Source organism: Grammomys surdaster, unplaced genomic scaffold (genome assembly GCF_004785775.1).
Source record: "Grammomys surdaster isolate TR1022 unplaced genomic scaffold, NIH_TR_1.0 125614, whole genome shotgun sequence".
Lineage (NCBI taxonomy): Eukaryota > Metazoa > Chordata > Mammalia > Rodentia > Muridae > Grammomys > Grammomys surdaster.
The window spans coordinates 1,859,424-1,876,164 of record NW_021620456.1 but is presented as its reverse complement, the minus strand read 5'-3'; the positions used below and the strand labels follow the sequence as shown (position 1 = coordinate 1,876,164).

The window sequence follows — 16,741 nt, the reverse complement described above, 5'->3', positions numbered from 1 at the left end:
TAAAAAGCCACCTGGGCCCATGTGTTCTTCCTTGTTATCTGTCACATATGGGAGGAGGGGTGGGGCTTCAGGTTCAGGGACACTCACTAGGCTTCAGTGTAATAAAAAGCACATATGGGAACTAAGAGCCAAGCAGATGCATCAAAACCAGGGCCTTTGCACTGGAGCCTCCTCAGAGTGAACACCCATCTTCAGTCCACAAATATTCCCTGTGGTCCTGAGGACAGCAAAGCACAAAATCTTCCACTACCAATGCTCCATAGGAAATACTGCATAATGGACACCCACTTCTGAAAACTCAAAAGGAATCCAATCCACCCAACAAAAGCCAAAGGATTCTCTACTGCTGTGGAGAGCTTCCATCTGCCCACTCCAGCATTCAAAACCCATCCCTCCTATCCTTTCCATCTGATGCAAATTGCCTCTGGTGATGAGCCTACACCTGAACGCACAGATGTGTACAAAGACGAATATCACAGGTGCCAAGATCCCAAAACAATACACATCATGCACCTATATTAATATTCAAATGCACCCAAACAAAATCAAATCTGCTTTCAGGAAGAAAAGAAAATGGTTAGGAGAAACATACATTTGATTTGAAACGAGAATCGCAAAATGGGAACTACCATATATTTTCTCTTCAGATCAGTCAGCAATGAGGGTGCCCAGGTATTAGATGTGATGAGAATGTGTTGGCCAATGAAAAACACTTCAACTGCAAAGACAAGCTTAAGACTTACTCGAACCCAGGGCTGGAACACAGATGCTCCTAAGATGAGCCCTCAGAGGAAAAGTAAACACAAGAAATTCCAAATGCAAATGGAAAACCTGCTAGCACTTCTGTGTTCACTAGTCCTGAATGACAAAGTCAAAAAGAAAAAAAAAAATCTGTCATTGCTCACTGTAACCTGCAAGGAAAATGTTGCCACTCACCATCCATTCATCTGTAGATGAGCCACTATAGAGCATGGTTCTTACAGGAAAGCATCCCTCTCTGCTCACTCACGCTTTCCCCACTAAACCACACTGAACAATCAGTTCTTTTTTTGTGCATATTTTAAATATTTTAACGTGTATCTGTCTACTGTGTTTCCTATAATGCTTCAAAGCCCTTCCTCTTTGTATCAGGACAATGAGTATAGCAGCATCCTGACAATGTAAGCAGTAAATGCCATTCTCTTGGGGTTTGCAGTGTTATCTCTGTTTCCTTATCTGTAAAATATGAGCTGTAGAGGATATTCCAGAAGATAACAGGACTCTGTGAGCAGAGCATCTAACTCAGTTCCAAGCCCAACAGACCAAATGATACGGGAGTTTACTCTTAACTGGCCTCTTGCTGGATGCAGAAGAACTTGCAGGACGTTAACTGTTTAGGATGTAAGAAATTGGAGGACTGTCTCAGCTGCAGCCCACTAAGATGATTTTGTTCGTTTGTTTGCTTGTATTTGTTGAAAGAAAAGGTCTCATAGAACCCGGAGTGGCCTCAGTCTTCTGGTGCCCCTGACGTTATGTCCCAGTTTGGATTACAAGTGTGAAGTTCAACACACCCAGCGTATGAGGTAACAGAGAATAAACTCTGTGCACGGTAGGCAAGTGCTCTTCTCCCTGAGCTACATTCTCTGGCCCATGCCCAGTTGATTTCTAGAGCTTTCCCTCCTTTCTCTGTGAAGGATGTCTGAGCTCGCTGGTGGATGAATTCTCAGAAATTGTCCTGGGTGTTTAGTGGGTTCCCGGTCCAGTTTTTATTTTCTTCTGCTCCAGTAAACTTTACTAAATTTAAATTTGAACTGCTCTAGAGGCAATTTCCCTCAGCAGCGTAAGAATAGAGATTTGCTCAGTACATAGTCACTGTTTCAGTAGCAACCATAACCCGTTCTATCTATCAATCTATCGTGGAATGAACAGCTACCCAGGCACCTCTATCTCTGCCAACACGTGGGCTGGCCCTTTCTTTCCTTAAGCCATTGAATCACCAAACCCCAGCATCCATAAAAAACAAAAAAACAGAAACAAAACCAAAAACAAACAAAAAACCCTGTGATGAAATCAAGCACAAGGGTATCAGGCAAGCAGTCTTCTTTGCTTGTGGGCATACTAGACATAAGCTCCTGAAGATGTTGGGATATGATCCCCAAAACAAAGGGTTAGGTGAGGATCAAGTATGGGCTCAGCAGAAGCTAGAATAACAACAGAACCTGGAGCTAAGCCAGGAGGTAAACCATAGAGATCAATTCTTGTGATAGCGTTAAGTCCAGACCAGAGCCAAGTAGAAGCCAGCCTGACCTGAACCTGTAGACTTGGAGAGTTACAGTGAACTGACTAGAAGACAAAACTGTCTCCTGTCATTATGGAAACAGCCATGTAATGACAATGCTTTATACTTTAAACCAGAAGCTGCACATCAGCTACCCAGCATATCGGATATTTACATTACAACTCACAAGAGTAGTAAGATTACAGTCATGGAGTAGCAATGAAAGCAACTTTATAGTCGGGGGTCACCACAACATGAAAAACTGAATTCAAGGGGAGCAGCGTTAGGGAAGATTGAGAACCACTACTTTAATCAGTCACTTCAACTTCTGATCATCAATTTACGTCTCTACAAATGGCCTCTTGTGCTAAAAGAGGTAGGATTCTCCACACAAGGGTGAACTGGTTTTGTAAAATAGAATTCACAGATAAATGACATAAACTTTTCCAAATTCTGTGCCTTGAAATTCAAATTGAACTGTTTTGAAGTAGGATCCAAATAATAATTTTAAATGTCCTAGATTTTTGTTATATTTTGTTTGGTTTGGGGGGCAGAGTACAGCCAAAAGTCACCCGCTGCCTCCACTGCCTTAAACCACTGCTCATGTATCAGAAAGCACAAACACTGAAAACACACAGCAAGACAGAAGGACCTAGCAGGCTGGCCTTTGGGGAAGCAACTCCAAATGATCAGGGGAGAAAAGCACTCTATTACCAGGCACCACGCTCTTTCCAACAGAAGTAGCTAAATTACTTTTCCTTTTGATTGTGTCTGTCCGCTACATGAGATTCCCTATCCCGGCCCCAGATAACAACGATGGACTCATGTATTGATGAGTATTGATGTATTGCATAAACTAAAAGAAAATGATGTAAAGCCCTCACCTCAGTCATTCAATCAAGGCTTTTATATTCATTGAATACAAACATTAAAAATCAAGGTGATTTTTAAAATGTATTTTTTAAAACTATTTGAATAGCAGTCAAAATGTATACACTGTATATAAAGCAACTTAATATTTTATTGAAGGAACAGAGGTTTGCGAACGGTAACAATCTGTGGTTCCCAAGTAAAGCTACAGAGTCAGCACGCCAAATTCAATCAATTTTAATACTCCGTCCTCTCCAGAGCTCCAACAGCCAAGCAGCAGCATGGTACTGCTATAGTTTGGCTATGAATCATCCTATTGATTTTCAATATCTTCTGTGCAGAAAATTAAATTATGCAAATGCATGCCTTTACGGATCCTTACCTTAATGTGAAATTACATACTTGCTTATGTCAGCAACTTAATTACACAATTAAAAATGGAGCGTGCTTATGAAAATGTGTGGTTTCATTCTTCAGAACAGACAAAAAGTGTAAATCTGCCTATGGTTATCATTTGGATAACAGGAAGGAAGAGATGGTGCTATGTGAACATAAACTCCAGCAAGTTCTACAACCTAGCCTCTATGGCTTATGGATCTGGAGTTATCTGTCAGCTGAAAGCATATTCGAGCTTTTTGTTGTGTTATGCATAATCCACCAAATTGCTGGGCCAGTTGTACCCAACACTGAAAGGTCCAGTGGTATACATGGATATACATACATTCTGAAACAGGTCAACTCTAACGTCACTGTAAGCAACAAATACATATCCCCCATTGGCTAGCAAACCTGAGCAGGAAGAATTTCAAAGTCTAGCAGTCTTTGAGAGTCTTGAATGTATAATAATGGAATGGGTTTTAGAGGGACAAATCCAGAGCCTCCTAGTATCCCAGTCTACCGGTCCTGACAAGATGAAAGCGGAGCTTTAAAAACCAACAGTATTAACTAGCCAATGGTGCTCACATCTCACTCAGCAGGCGGAATCTTAAGTCAACTTGGTTGCTAGGCAGAGTGCTAAATGAGTGGCAGGCATTTTCATCGGGGAGTTCTCAAAAACTCCATCTCCTCTCAGAACTTCTACCGAGCCTACCTCATTTCCAGCCGAAAGTGAAAAAGATAAAAAGGTTTCAGGCCCAAAGGCCCAATCTCTTCCTATAAAAATATCCTCTGAGTTACCTATTACTGAAGACATCAAGGAAACAGTTTCCTGTGTGCATGATTTAATTTCCCACAGCTACTGGACACAGTTTATAAGAATAAATGTTTGTACTCAGGGAATATAAAAGTAGATGTGTTACCCATCTCCTTAACTGGATCTTCAGGAGGGTTCTGTGTACTCTGAGAGTTTCACAAAAACATGGTCTTGGGGGAAGAACTTGAATTTTCATTAACTCTTCTGTGTTAATTTGTGTATGAACATCTTATTCTTTCAAAAAGCTCCCTTCAACACATTAAGCCACAATTTGACATAGTTGGCTTTTTTTAAAAAAAATTTGCTTTCATTTGTGTATGTGTGTGTGTGCGCGTGCGCATGCACGTGTATGCCTCCCATGTATATACCTGTAGAGGCCATAAGAGAATGTCATAATGCCCCTGGAGCCAGTTATAATAAGCAATTGTGAACCACCAAACCTGTATGCTAAGAGCCAAACTAGGGACCTCTGCAAGAGCAGTAAGCAGTACTAACCACTGAACTGCCATCTCTTGGACCAGATGTCTTCTCCTAAATTTCATTGTTAGAAGCAAGTCTCTCTGAGACTGTAAGAAACAGAAATCAAATTGGGTGTGGTGATGCACACCTTTAATCCCAGCACCTGGGAGGCAGAGATAGGCAGGTCTCTATGATTCCAGGCCAGCCAGGGCTACATAGAGAGATCTCGTCTTAAAAATAGGAAGGAGGGAGGGAGTGAAGGAAGGAGAGAAGGTGGTGGATTGAGTTGTCATGAAGAGAGCTCTTCCCAAATTGTAAAGGCATGACTATAATTATACAGTTCATGACATGTCTTCTTTACTATAACTGAGAACTGGAAGTGGGAGATGTCCAGCAAGAAAGGATTTCAGAAGCACTACCACAGTGCCTTTACAGTATACTCTGTCTTCCTGGTTTGAACCAGTAATGTCCACTTTACCTCTGCTGAGTCACACAGAATCTGAAATATGATCTGGCATAATCTGATACGAAGTCCCAGCTTGTAGGCAAACACAAGCACACACAAACACATATACACATACATCCACACAAACACATACACACACACACACACACACACACACACACTCACACACACACACACACTGAAGGCTTAATTACTGTGGTAGTTTGAATATGCTTGGCCCAGGGACTGGCACTATTAGTACATGTGGTCTTGTTTGAGTAGACATGGCTTTTTGGAGGAAGTGTGTCACTGTAGACTGGGCTGTGGGGTCCTATGCTCAAGCCCCAACTAGCACCAAAGAGTCAGTCTCTCTCCCAGTTGCCTTTGGATCAAGGTGAAGAGCTCTTGGCTCTTCCAGCACCATGTCTGCCTGGATGCTTCCATGCTTTCTGCCATGATGATAATAGATTGAACCTCAGAAACTGTAAGCCAGCTCCAATGAAATGTTTTCCTTTTAAGAATTGCTTTGGTCATGGTGCATGGTGTCTCTTCAAAGCAAATAGAAACCCTAAGACAGTCCCTAACCTTGGGATCCAATCTTAAAGAAGTGACTGGATCCTGAAGACACTCACTTCATCAAGGGATAGAACCGTTCATGACTTTATAACTAAATGGGCCGGCAGGAAGCCTGACTTTGAAAACACAGGTCTGTGGGAGGCAAGATTTTGTTAAGCATCTTGTGCCTCCACCTTCTGTGATCTCCTCCCCTGCTTTCTGAGTGTCAGATGTCAGAGACTTTGTTCCTCCAGTTCAAGGTTTCTCTCCTCACAGCCCAGGAAAAGGAGAGTCCACTACCCAAGGATTAAAACCTCTGAAACCACAATCAAAAACTAATCATTTGTTCTTCGAAAGTTTCTCCCAGGTATCTGTCACAATGAGAAAATGTTAATGGCTATCACTAATGGTCCCATAAGAAACAAAGGTGACACAGCATAGAGGCTAACTGGATTTATAAGAGCACCCCCAAATTCCTTCAAAACATGCTTGCACATCTAGTAGCCTGCACATGAAGGTAGTTTTTACCTAAACTAGATGCTCAATTCTAGGGCATGGTAAAGGATGTGGGGGTCTAGGAGAGGAGATTGACTCAAAATTGAAAACATCAAAACAACTGTTTGTGGTTCCTCCCATGGACAAATAAAACTACACAGGGTGAGGGACGGAGCGAGGATGAGCAAGCCTCGATCTTCTACTCACGTCACTAAAATGAAGCAATAGGCCCCTTTCATCTTCATCTGCAGATTCCAATGGTGGCGAACAAACAGTTAAGCAGGCTGTTTATGTCTATTATAACTCCTCATACAACAAACAAATTAAAGATCCCTCAAGTATGATAAAATCAGGCACAATTTTCTCTAAATTTTAAAGAGCATTTAAGAACATTAAACTCCACACAATAGTCTAAAATGAATATATCTTTATCCTTTTTATGCCTACAATGAGCAAATGTATCAAATTATAGTTAAAAGTAATTAAATATTCTGACGAGTCTCACAGTTCCTTTGTGCTATGTTTCAATTAATTGTGGTAAAATGTACTTGGTGAGTGTCCCAAAAAGCAGAATCAAGAAGTGCCCCTCTTAGCAGCTAGGGTGCTACAGACTGTTCTAGCTGTTGTGTGATACCAAACCAACCTCAAATACAATGGATTCTATTACAGCAGATTGTCTATTTCATCGTATTCAAATGCACCTATTGTCCAAACCACAAAGAATTGTTTTTCATTATCTAACATGATAAAGAGATCTAACACACACCCATGATTTCTTTTTATATAAAATAAATCATTAGAACTCAAGGCAATTCTAGGGAGCAAGGGATCACACCATAGAGTTAGGTCCTACTGGGCAAGAGAGACACAGAACGGCCTCATAAAACTGAAATAAGTCAGGGAGAGAAGCAAAACCCTGACTGACTATAATATGAGCCGTTTTCCAGAAGGCAGAATCTATTGTCTTTTAAATCAAGACTAGAAAAATTAGAGCTACCCTTTGCTATAATTAACTGAGCCATGCTTTTAGAAGTTCAAAGACTAGAAGCACTTTCCAAAACGTCTGAGATATATACGGAATGCTTCAAAAGCTGACTCTTCCCACAGTTTGATAACCCCTTGCAGAGAAAATCTGAAGGAGAAAATTCCCTGTCACAAAGACACAATCCTGAAAAGAAAGACTGGGTTCTTGGCTTCAAAGACTTCGCAGCGCTGGACAGAGGTGAAATGAACAGCTCCCCAGGCCTGCGTTACAATAATACTCTGGTTCCCAAAGAATGAGTCTTGCAACTCTGTAGTCTAAGCAAGAAAATGAAGACTTGTCACAGTTAGCATCATGGTCACCTCCAATGCTACAGAGATGTCATAAATTTTCAGTGATCCACAAAATGGCAAATACAGCCAGTTCATACACTGGTAGCCACCAAGCTGAGTACAGCTACCCACCTAGATGTTTTATTTTACTAACAGAGTGTGTGTGTTTGTGTGTGTGTGTGTGTGTGTGTGTGTGTGTGTGTGTGTGTGTACACCCAGCATTGGAAAACCCAAGAAAGAACCCCAATATCCATCTTATCCAATTGTACTGGGAGTTGATTCCCAACATCAACAATATGATGTGTGAGGAGTAGGTGCCTGTTTAGAGACGGGCCTTGAGATACGGAGCTCATTGCTTCTCTATTCCATCTGACCATTTGACCTGAAATAATGCCCCATGGCCATCTGAGTTTTCAATCACAGCCCAGTCTATCAGGTGACGAACCATGGAAAATTAGGGTCATGAAAAGGAAAGGGGTTTGTTGTTCAAGCATAAGAACTGAAGTTCAAATCCAGACCACGCACACCAGTCACCCAAGTGCTAACAGTGAGGTGGAGACAGAAGGATTGCTGAGGCTGAGAGACCCAGTCTCAAGGAAATAAGGAAAAGGTAGAAAATGACAAAGCAAGATACCCTGTATGAAATGGAACTGAGGCAGGTGGCCTTGATGACAAGCTGAAGTCATTACCTATCCCTGTCCAGACCAAGACACTAGGTGTGGACTAGGAGCGGAGGGTTGGGAAGTTCTACAGAAGCTAAACTCTGGAGCTAGATACATTCATTTGAGCAAATACATGCCTACCTGGTTTTTAAGTTTACCTGGCTTCTCTTTTCTATGAACCCACCGCTGCCCTTTTCATCTAAGTGGAGATGGATCTAAAAAGGAATTTCAGAAGACCTAGAGTATGCTTTGGTGGCAGAGCATTTGCCTAGCATGAAACAGCCCAAGTCTGGTATCTACTACCACAAAAGCAAAGAAAATATTATGCAGATCAACATTTTAAAGCGATGAACGCCAATGCAGATTCATTTAAAATGCAGATACATTTATAAAGACACCTGGAAGAGAAAGAAGCAGTAGCAGAGATAGAAGCTCAGTGGGTAAAGGCGCCTCCAGCCCTGACAACCTCACTTCCATCCTCTGGTGAAGGAAGAACCAAACTGCTCCAAGTCATGCTCTGGCTCCTTCATGGCACCATCACACACACACACACACACACACACACACACACACACAATTTCAAAACAAACAAAACAAACAAACAGAAAGAAGCAATAATAATGCCAACTACACATTTTCTTAATACTATACTCTGCATAAAACTATACCTGCTTGTGTCAAACTGTTTCTTAAATATGTCTACATCCAAAGATTAACCAAGCTCTAGGACCGTATCGGAGAAGTTTCTTTGTAAGTGAGCAGTGAATAACAAAGAGCCTGACAACTGGTAGAGTATGGAGGGACTGTGGAGTCTCTGGCATAAATGGGACATATAGACCACATCCTCTTCTCCCAAAGCTCAAAGAACATAAGGAAAGGAAGAGCAATAACCTAGGAGCAGGAGGTGTGAGGACACTGGTGTGAAACAGGGTCCTCCTGACATGACGGGACTCATAAGCTCACAGCAGCCACGGCTGCCTATATAAGATCAAGCCAGGCAACATTCCAGCATGGGTTGGGGAATAGCATAGGAGCTCACACTCCTAGCTGAGGAGCTACTGACAGTTGACAACTGCAAGAGGAGGTAGAGTCAGTGTTCTTTAGGGTGTGAATTGGGTAGATAAACCATGACTCAATGCACTAATTGGACTCACTGATGGGACTTTACTGTATTTTAAAAGAGGACATGATGTTGGGGGCAAGGCTTTCTGGGTTGGGCTAAAGGGGAGAGTAGGGATGAATATGATTGAAATACATTCTATATATATATATGAAGGTCTCAAAGACTAAGAAACGCATATTTAAACAACAACAACAACTAAAAACTATACCCTCATACAAGGAGAGTACGGACCTGTGTGACACTGGCATCCAGTGCACCCTCTTGGTGATTCCATGGAACAACTAGCAGAATTTCTTCTTTCAAAGATTTATCTTATGCTTCTGTGTGTGCCTGAGTGTATATATGTACACCAGGAGCATGCAGGTGGCACCAGAGGACAGAAGGGGGCACTAATCCCCTGGAACTGGAGATATGTTGTTATGAAGATGCTGTGAACTAGAACTAGGACCTAGGCTCCTAACTGCTGAGCCATCACTGTGTAAACCTTGCCCTCAATTCTGCCTCCCATAATGACTCTTGGGGTGGGTAGAGAATTCTTCCATAACACAACGTAAGTGCATGGATGGAAAGCCATTTAGATAAAAGGTAATAAATAAACGAGATCTAAGACAATCCCTCTAGAGAATACGATGAAGATTTTTATCTTTAGCAACAGCTCAAGTTTGTGTGTTAAGTCTCACACAAGAATCCAGGGACAATATGACATCTGGCTAGGAGGATAAACGGCTAACTGTAACAGTCTCTCTTGGTCCACAGGACCATGTCTCACTCCCAAAATTCTAATAAACAAGCCCCTCATTGCCTTTTTTTTTTTTTAATTCAACAGATGTAGATCTGCCCATGGTATTTAAAGGGAAAATAAAAACATGAGGAACCGGTTTACATTGCCAGGCAACCACGCTAGTAGTCCAAGTCAGAACAACCCAAGGCTACAAGTTCATCTGTGCTATCTCCACGTTTCTGAGGTGGTAAGTTGGGCTCCATGCCAGCTAGAATGAAGCTGGCTTTGTTCTCTTCAAATGCAGCAAGAAATCACCCGGAGAACTATCTTGTATTCTGCTTTGCTAGAAAGGGGGTTATTAACTTGAAATAACACAATACAACTCTCAAGAAAAATAATTTTAAAAAGCTATTAGAATCTTAAATAAAATGATTTAATTAAAAAGAAAAACTGTAACCACATATTTTTTTTTGCCAGATCACATCAAGATGGCTAAAGCACTTATCACTCAGTTTGCTTAAAAAGCTCTAATAGCAATTTCTTGAATAATTAAAAAGAGGAGGAATCCGTTGTTTATATGCAAGGTTTGCGGGGGGTAGGGGGGGAAGAAGAGTGAGGGGCTGGAGAAAGGCTTTTTAAGCAAATGTGATTTTTCCCAATGAAGAAATGGCAGTGTTTTGGTGGCAGACCTTGCCCCGTGTTTCTGTCTTGGTTCCGCTTTTTGTAAAAACCTCCGACTCAGACTAATTAACTACAAGACCCATTCACAGTCCAAAGGAAAAGCAGTTTACAATTTGCAGTGCTTAAGCCTCAAATGCAAAGTTTCAGCTCAATAACCCTCCACCCCTCTACCCCCATGCCCAATAACTATTTGTTTACAAAAAGCTGAGCAAAATCAATTTCCGGTAAAGGTATCTGTCTACTTGGAATCTAAATAGGCTTATAACTCTGTAACCTAGTCAATCAAACTGGAGGTTGGAGGGAAAATAGACTTCTTCCTTTCTAAAATGAAACAACTGATCTTTCAAAGGAAACTATATCTTTGGGGGCTTCACTATCAGCACAATTGAACAAAACAGATTGAGCCTTTGAAATGTGCACAGATGAGTAAAAACTATAACACATGAGGCACTCGCTATATTTGTTACAAACTAGTACAAGAAACAAGTCCAGAGAAATTGCAGCATCACAGACTAGAGACCCTGGGAGATCTGGAAACAAACCCTGCCTTCACTCAGCGTTACTAACAAAGGACACTGAAGAGATTCACCCTTACACACCATGTCCTTGGTTTCAGATCTTTAGAGATAAAGAGAAGCCTCAGTTTTCTCTTTTCTGCTGCTCTCTTCCTGTTCTGATTAACTCATTCTGTGACAGTCAAAAACTTAAGACACCAAATTATGAGACCAGTTTAAAAAAAGAAAAAAAAGGATACAGACTTTAGATGTTGTAGAAATAAAGTGTGGCGTGTGAAGTTCATGCACTATAGGGAGAAAACAGAAAGATAACAACACTAAAATGCACTGACACTTGATGGAGTGTTCCTGAAAGATGAGCTCCAGGGGCTAGAGAGATCTCTTACTGCACTGACTGCTCTTGCAAAGAGCCTGGATTCACTACCTGGCACGTTCATTGCAGTAAGCTTCATAGCAGCTTATAGCCGTATGTAACAGCAGTTTGAACTCCTCCAGCTCCTGCACACATGGTTCACAGACATAATCTCAGGCTAACATGCAAACACATCAAGAAAGATTAAAAAAAAAATGAACCAGAGATGGGCCATAGTGCATACCTTTAATCCCAGCATTTGGGAGGCAGAGGCAAGCGGAACTCTGAGCTTAAGGCCAGCCTGGTCTACAGAGTGAGTTCCAGGACAGTTAGGACTACACAGAAAAACCCTGTCTCAAAACAACAACAACCCTCCCCATCCCCTCTGAATTAGAGAGCTATTATTAGCATAATTTACAGGAGTGGAGGGTTCACTTAACAGTAGATGCTTGCTTACGAGCATGTGCGAGACCCTGGGTTCAATTATCAGTATCACACAAACACACACACATATACTCTCTTTCTCTCTCTCTCTCTCTCCGTTCTCCCCCCCGCCTCGTCCCCCGTTTAATTTAATACATTTTTTAGCTGTGCTTGATGGTGCACACCTGTAATCCCAGGCACTCGGAGACTGAGACAGGATTGTGACTAAAGTCTAGCCTGCACTACACAACAAACCACTTGTTTAAAAAGCAAACTTAACAATGAATAAAGTAAGTTGCCCAAAGAAAAGAAATGTTCAAGCCAGGATAAAACAAGGCTGGAGATATGGTGGCAAAAGAAAATGTTTTTAATACATGTTTGGAAAGACTTCTTTAAATTTCCATCTCTATGTCACAAAGTAAATTTCTTCTTCATAGTTCCCCTGCAGAAATTAGTATCCTGTTAGTATCTGGTTAGTGTCCAGTTAATATATTATTTGATATTCAATATAATAGAATCAAAATCTCCAAGAAAAATAAGTCTGCAGCTTTTGGGCGCATCACTGAAGCCTGTGATAACATCTACACTCCTTTATGACCCCTTGGTTGTAGAAGACACTGGGTCTGGACCTGGAATCCACATAGCACATCCCATCTCCTGCTCACCAAAATGTGGAGGGCAAATCCTGTCACCCTTCCCAGGTAACAAATTAAGCCACCAAGGCACAGAATGGACAAGTTCCATACCAGAGGGACACTGTATGTAACAAGACCCAGATGTTCTTTGGGTAGACAATCAGAGCTCCACACTCTCTCCAGAACTCTCGGGAGTAAGAAAAAGATCTTTTCAAAACATATAAAAAGACCCACACAAAATAGTCAGCACTGGACAAGTCATATACCCAGCCTCAAGCACTCTGTGGGACAATTAGATGCCAAACCCTGTACCCCACTGAAAACACAATGTGGTTTGACTGTCTTTTTCAGAGATTTCACACTGCATAAAAAACACTTTCTCGTTGTACCAAATACACTATAATAAAAGTGATAATTCCTGAAAATTATTACAAGGTTTGCAAAAAGAATTCTAACACTACAGCCTACACAGGGAGGCATTATGCTAACGCCAACTAACTGCTGAGAAAACAATTCAGTTTCCCTAAAACAGAAGAAGGGAACATTCTATGCAGGCATATGTTCACATTTCAACTGAGAAGCGGGGATGAGAAAGAAGCCTTTAGAATCATACTGCCCCATGCTGCAGTGGCTGGCCACACACGCTTCATGTGTTAAGATGGATATACCACAGCACCTAAGTTACCAAGTAAAAAAAGGATGGTAGATTATCTATCCAATTTGAGCTTTTATTATACATTAAAAATGGTAATTGAGGGGATGAAAAGAAAGCTGAAGGGTAAATAAGACACCAGTTGTTCAAGTATGAGGATTTTAGTTGAGAAGCCCAGCATTCAGTGCCCCACCAACAATCAATCCAGATACTCAGGACTTAGAGAGGGGAATCCCCAAGGCAGGCTGGCCAGAAACAGTAGCCAGATTCATTAGCTCTAGGTTCAGTTAGAGAGCTTGTCTTAATGCAGAACGTGGAGAGCAATCATGGAAGACACCTTGATGACGCAATGACCTCCGAAAGTACAAGTGTGCACAACTGCAGGTATTCTGAATATGGGAAAGGGACCGAGCTGTTGGGGAACGGGCAAGCAAAGCACTTGCTCTGCCGTTCCCTTCATCCTGATGCCTCCTTGTGTTTCTATTAGACAATGGAAACTAGAGAGAAAATTGAGAGAAGCTGGGCATGGAACGGGTCCCTCTCTACTGGCGCGACACTGTAACCCACATGTCATCTACAAAGTTCAAGACTTGGAAATCTCCAGGTATGGTGGCACATGTCTTCAATCCTAGAACTTTGGAGGTAAAAGAAGGAAGAATTCTGTGAGCCTTTAGCCTGGTCTACACAGTGAGTTCCAGGATACCCAAGGTTACACAGTGAGACTCTGTCTTTAAAAAATAAAAATATAATATTTTAAAGAAGTGTGTGGTTTTTGGGTCTGGCCATATCCACAGCTATCTGAGACTACATGTTATCAGGCATAGGCTGGACATCTCCAATTGAGCCTTGCATGGTTGTGAATGTCAGCGTCTACATCCTATCTCTGATATAATCCCTACTATGCTTCTGCCCCAAAGGACAAAAGTTGGGGGGAACTCAGACTTGTTGTCTACCTACCTTATTCCCATAAATCCAGACATCTAAACTAGTCTGTTTCTGCTCTGTTTCTATTCAAGATAGTACTAATTCAATGGGTGTAGGAATAGTGGTTTTATGCAGCTAAGTGGTTCCCTGGTGTCCTCATTGGCTAAGCATTGAAAATATAAGGCTCATAAATCTATCTGAGGTCCTGACACCTTCATCTGACATTGAAGGAAGCTCTAGGATACAGCTCAGCTAGAGGAAGAAAACTTGGAAGGACATTCAGAAATTAGAGAGAACAATTTAACTTTATATACTATTAGTGAGATGCTTAAATGAACCAATATATTCCTCCTATAAATACAGATAACTCTGCAACAACCACAAACAAATCCAGTTCTCAGGACGTTAGGCCTATCCCCTCAATTTTACACACGCTTTATTTTATGATGTGAGGCATTAGCAAAACTAAACCTGCCAACGAAACTAGAGACTTCTGTGGTATCCCACTTACAAAAATACCACCTCAGTGTTGGCTTCTTCTAACTTCATGTCAGTTCTCTAAAACAGAATGTCCCTTTAGATTCAAAGTTCAAAATGCCCAGATCACTACTTTCTGGTGTTATTGGAGCCAGGGATCAGTACTTGAGACATGAAGGTAGGAGGACCTTGGTTCAAAAGTAGGTTGGGCTACAGAAAAGATCCTGCCTCCAGATAATAATGACAACAAAAGAAATGAAAAATGAAACACAACGCAGCATTGTGGATGCCCTCTGAGCATGGTTCTCTCAGGAGGCACCAGGAAAAAAAAAAGCTTACAGACTTGTAATCAGACCCATATGCTTAACAAACAGCATTCTGAACGCCATTCATTTGCTCAAAACAACACTATAAATCCATTGTTAATGGAACGAAAAGAAAACAAACCTATTTTCTACACAGTATCTTTACAGAATGACGGGAGATAAAAAAAGCACGTTCTGCATTTCTTTCTGGCCTGCATTTGAAGGTCACAGGATTCGCAACAGATGTGGCCTGGTTTGAACCATGAAAGTCTGCATGGCTAATAACAGTCTGGGTAAGGCACAACAGCTGAGGTGCTGTAGCTGCAACAGTTGGTGGGCTCAGGCCCAGCAGGACAAGCCCTGGATCTGCCAGCATGGATAGCATCCCTGCAGGCATGCTGCCCTGGAGGGGCTCAGCAAGTTACATGCCCAAAGGTGGTCACAGGGCATTCTGTCAGAGAATTCACTGCAGACCTAGGGAAGACCCTGGCAAACTTATCGGAGGAGCAACATAAGGGGGGGCAATCACATTTGTGCAGTGAGTGAAATAAAAAGGCCTGCTGGCAGCATCTGTGGGACCGTGCAACTGATCAATAATCTTATTATCGCACAACTAGGCATGCCCATGGTAAATTCTTTTTTAATAGCATCTATTGCTTTTTCTGATTATAAAAGTCATAAATATTTGCAGTGGAAGCATACTTAGGCAAAGTACATTAATAAGCACAGTACATTAAATAGATGGGTGAGTATATAAAAAGCATAAACAAGAAAATAAAAATAACTATAACCACTGTTCAAATTTTGGTGTATTTCTCTCATGTGTATCAATAATCAATAGGCCTGGCTTTTCAAGGTACAAAAGTGTTTCACAGGGAGTTCATACTAAGCTGGGCACTGTAGTGACTGCAATCTGAGTCCTTTAGAGGTACAAACTGAAGGACCTGGAGTGGAGATCATCCTGAGCCACTCGCCCACACAGTTCTTCAAAAAGGAGTCAGAGCTAACTTTAAAAAAAAAAAAAAAAATTGGAAAATAAAATAAAAATATTGCTCATCTCCAGGAAATTTAAAGTATCAATACTAAAAGGCCATCTAACGTCACCACATCTCAACTGAGGTCTCAGAAAGAGAAGTATCTTAACACAGATCAGCAGAAGTGCTGGCCTATCAGAAGATTTCTAGAGATGCCAAAACTGAGAGAGTACCAATAAACAGGGCTACTTCAGCCATCAACACAAGCAACAAGATGAGGGTTAATGGATTTAATGGAGTTGAAGGTTTCTTAAGTACCCCAGGAAAGAAAATATCCACATATACATGTTATGTAGTATGTGTGTGGGGTGGGGGGAGAAGGCGAGGGGAAGGGTGAGAGCACACAACCTAATGTTACTACATTCCCATTATTTAAAAAAATAGTCATTTGGCAGCAGGTTGGTGGTGGGGCACGCCTTTAACCCCAGCACAAGAGGCAGAGGCAGGCAGATTTCTGTGAATTCAAGGCCAGCCTGGTCTACAGAGAAGTTCCAAGACAGCCAAAGTGCTGTCTCAATAGTAATAATAGTAATAATAATAACAGTTGTCGTTCAGCTAGGAAGAAGGCTCAGAGGGAAGTGCTTGCTGCACAAGCCTGAGGACACAAATGTGTGTCCCAAACAGCCATATAAAATGCCAGGCATGCCATG

At 41.6% G+C, this 16,741-nt stretch overlaps 1 protein-coding gene across 1 annotated transcript in view; it reads right to left on the bottom strand.

Annotated features, from left to right (window-relative positions):
• The window catches only part of LOC114638634 (receptor-type tyrosine-protein phosphatase gamma-like), a gene marked incomplete at its 3' end in the record, with an annotated part of 540,119 nt that overhangs the window by 381,394 nt on the left and 141,984 nt on the right, over positions 1–16,741 (bottom strand). The window lies entirely within an intron of this gene.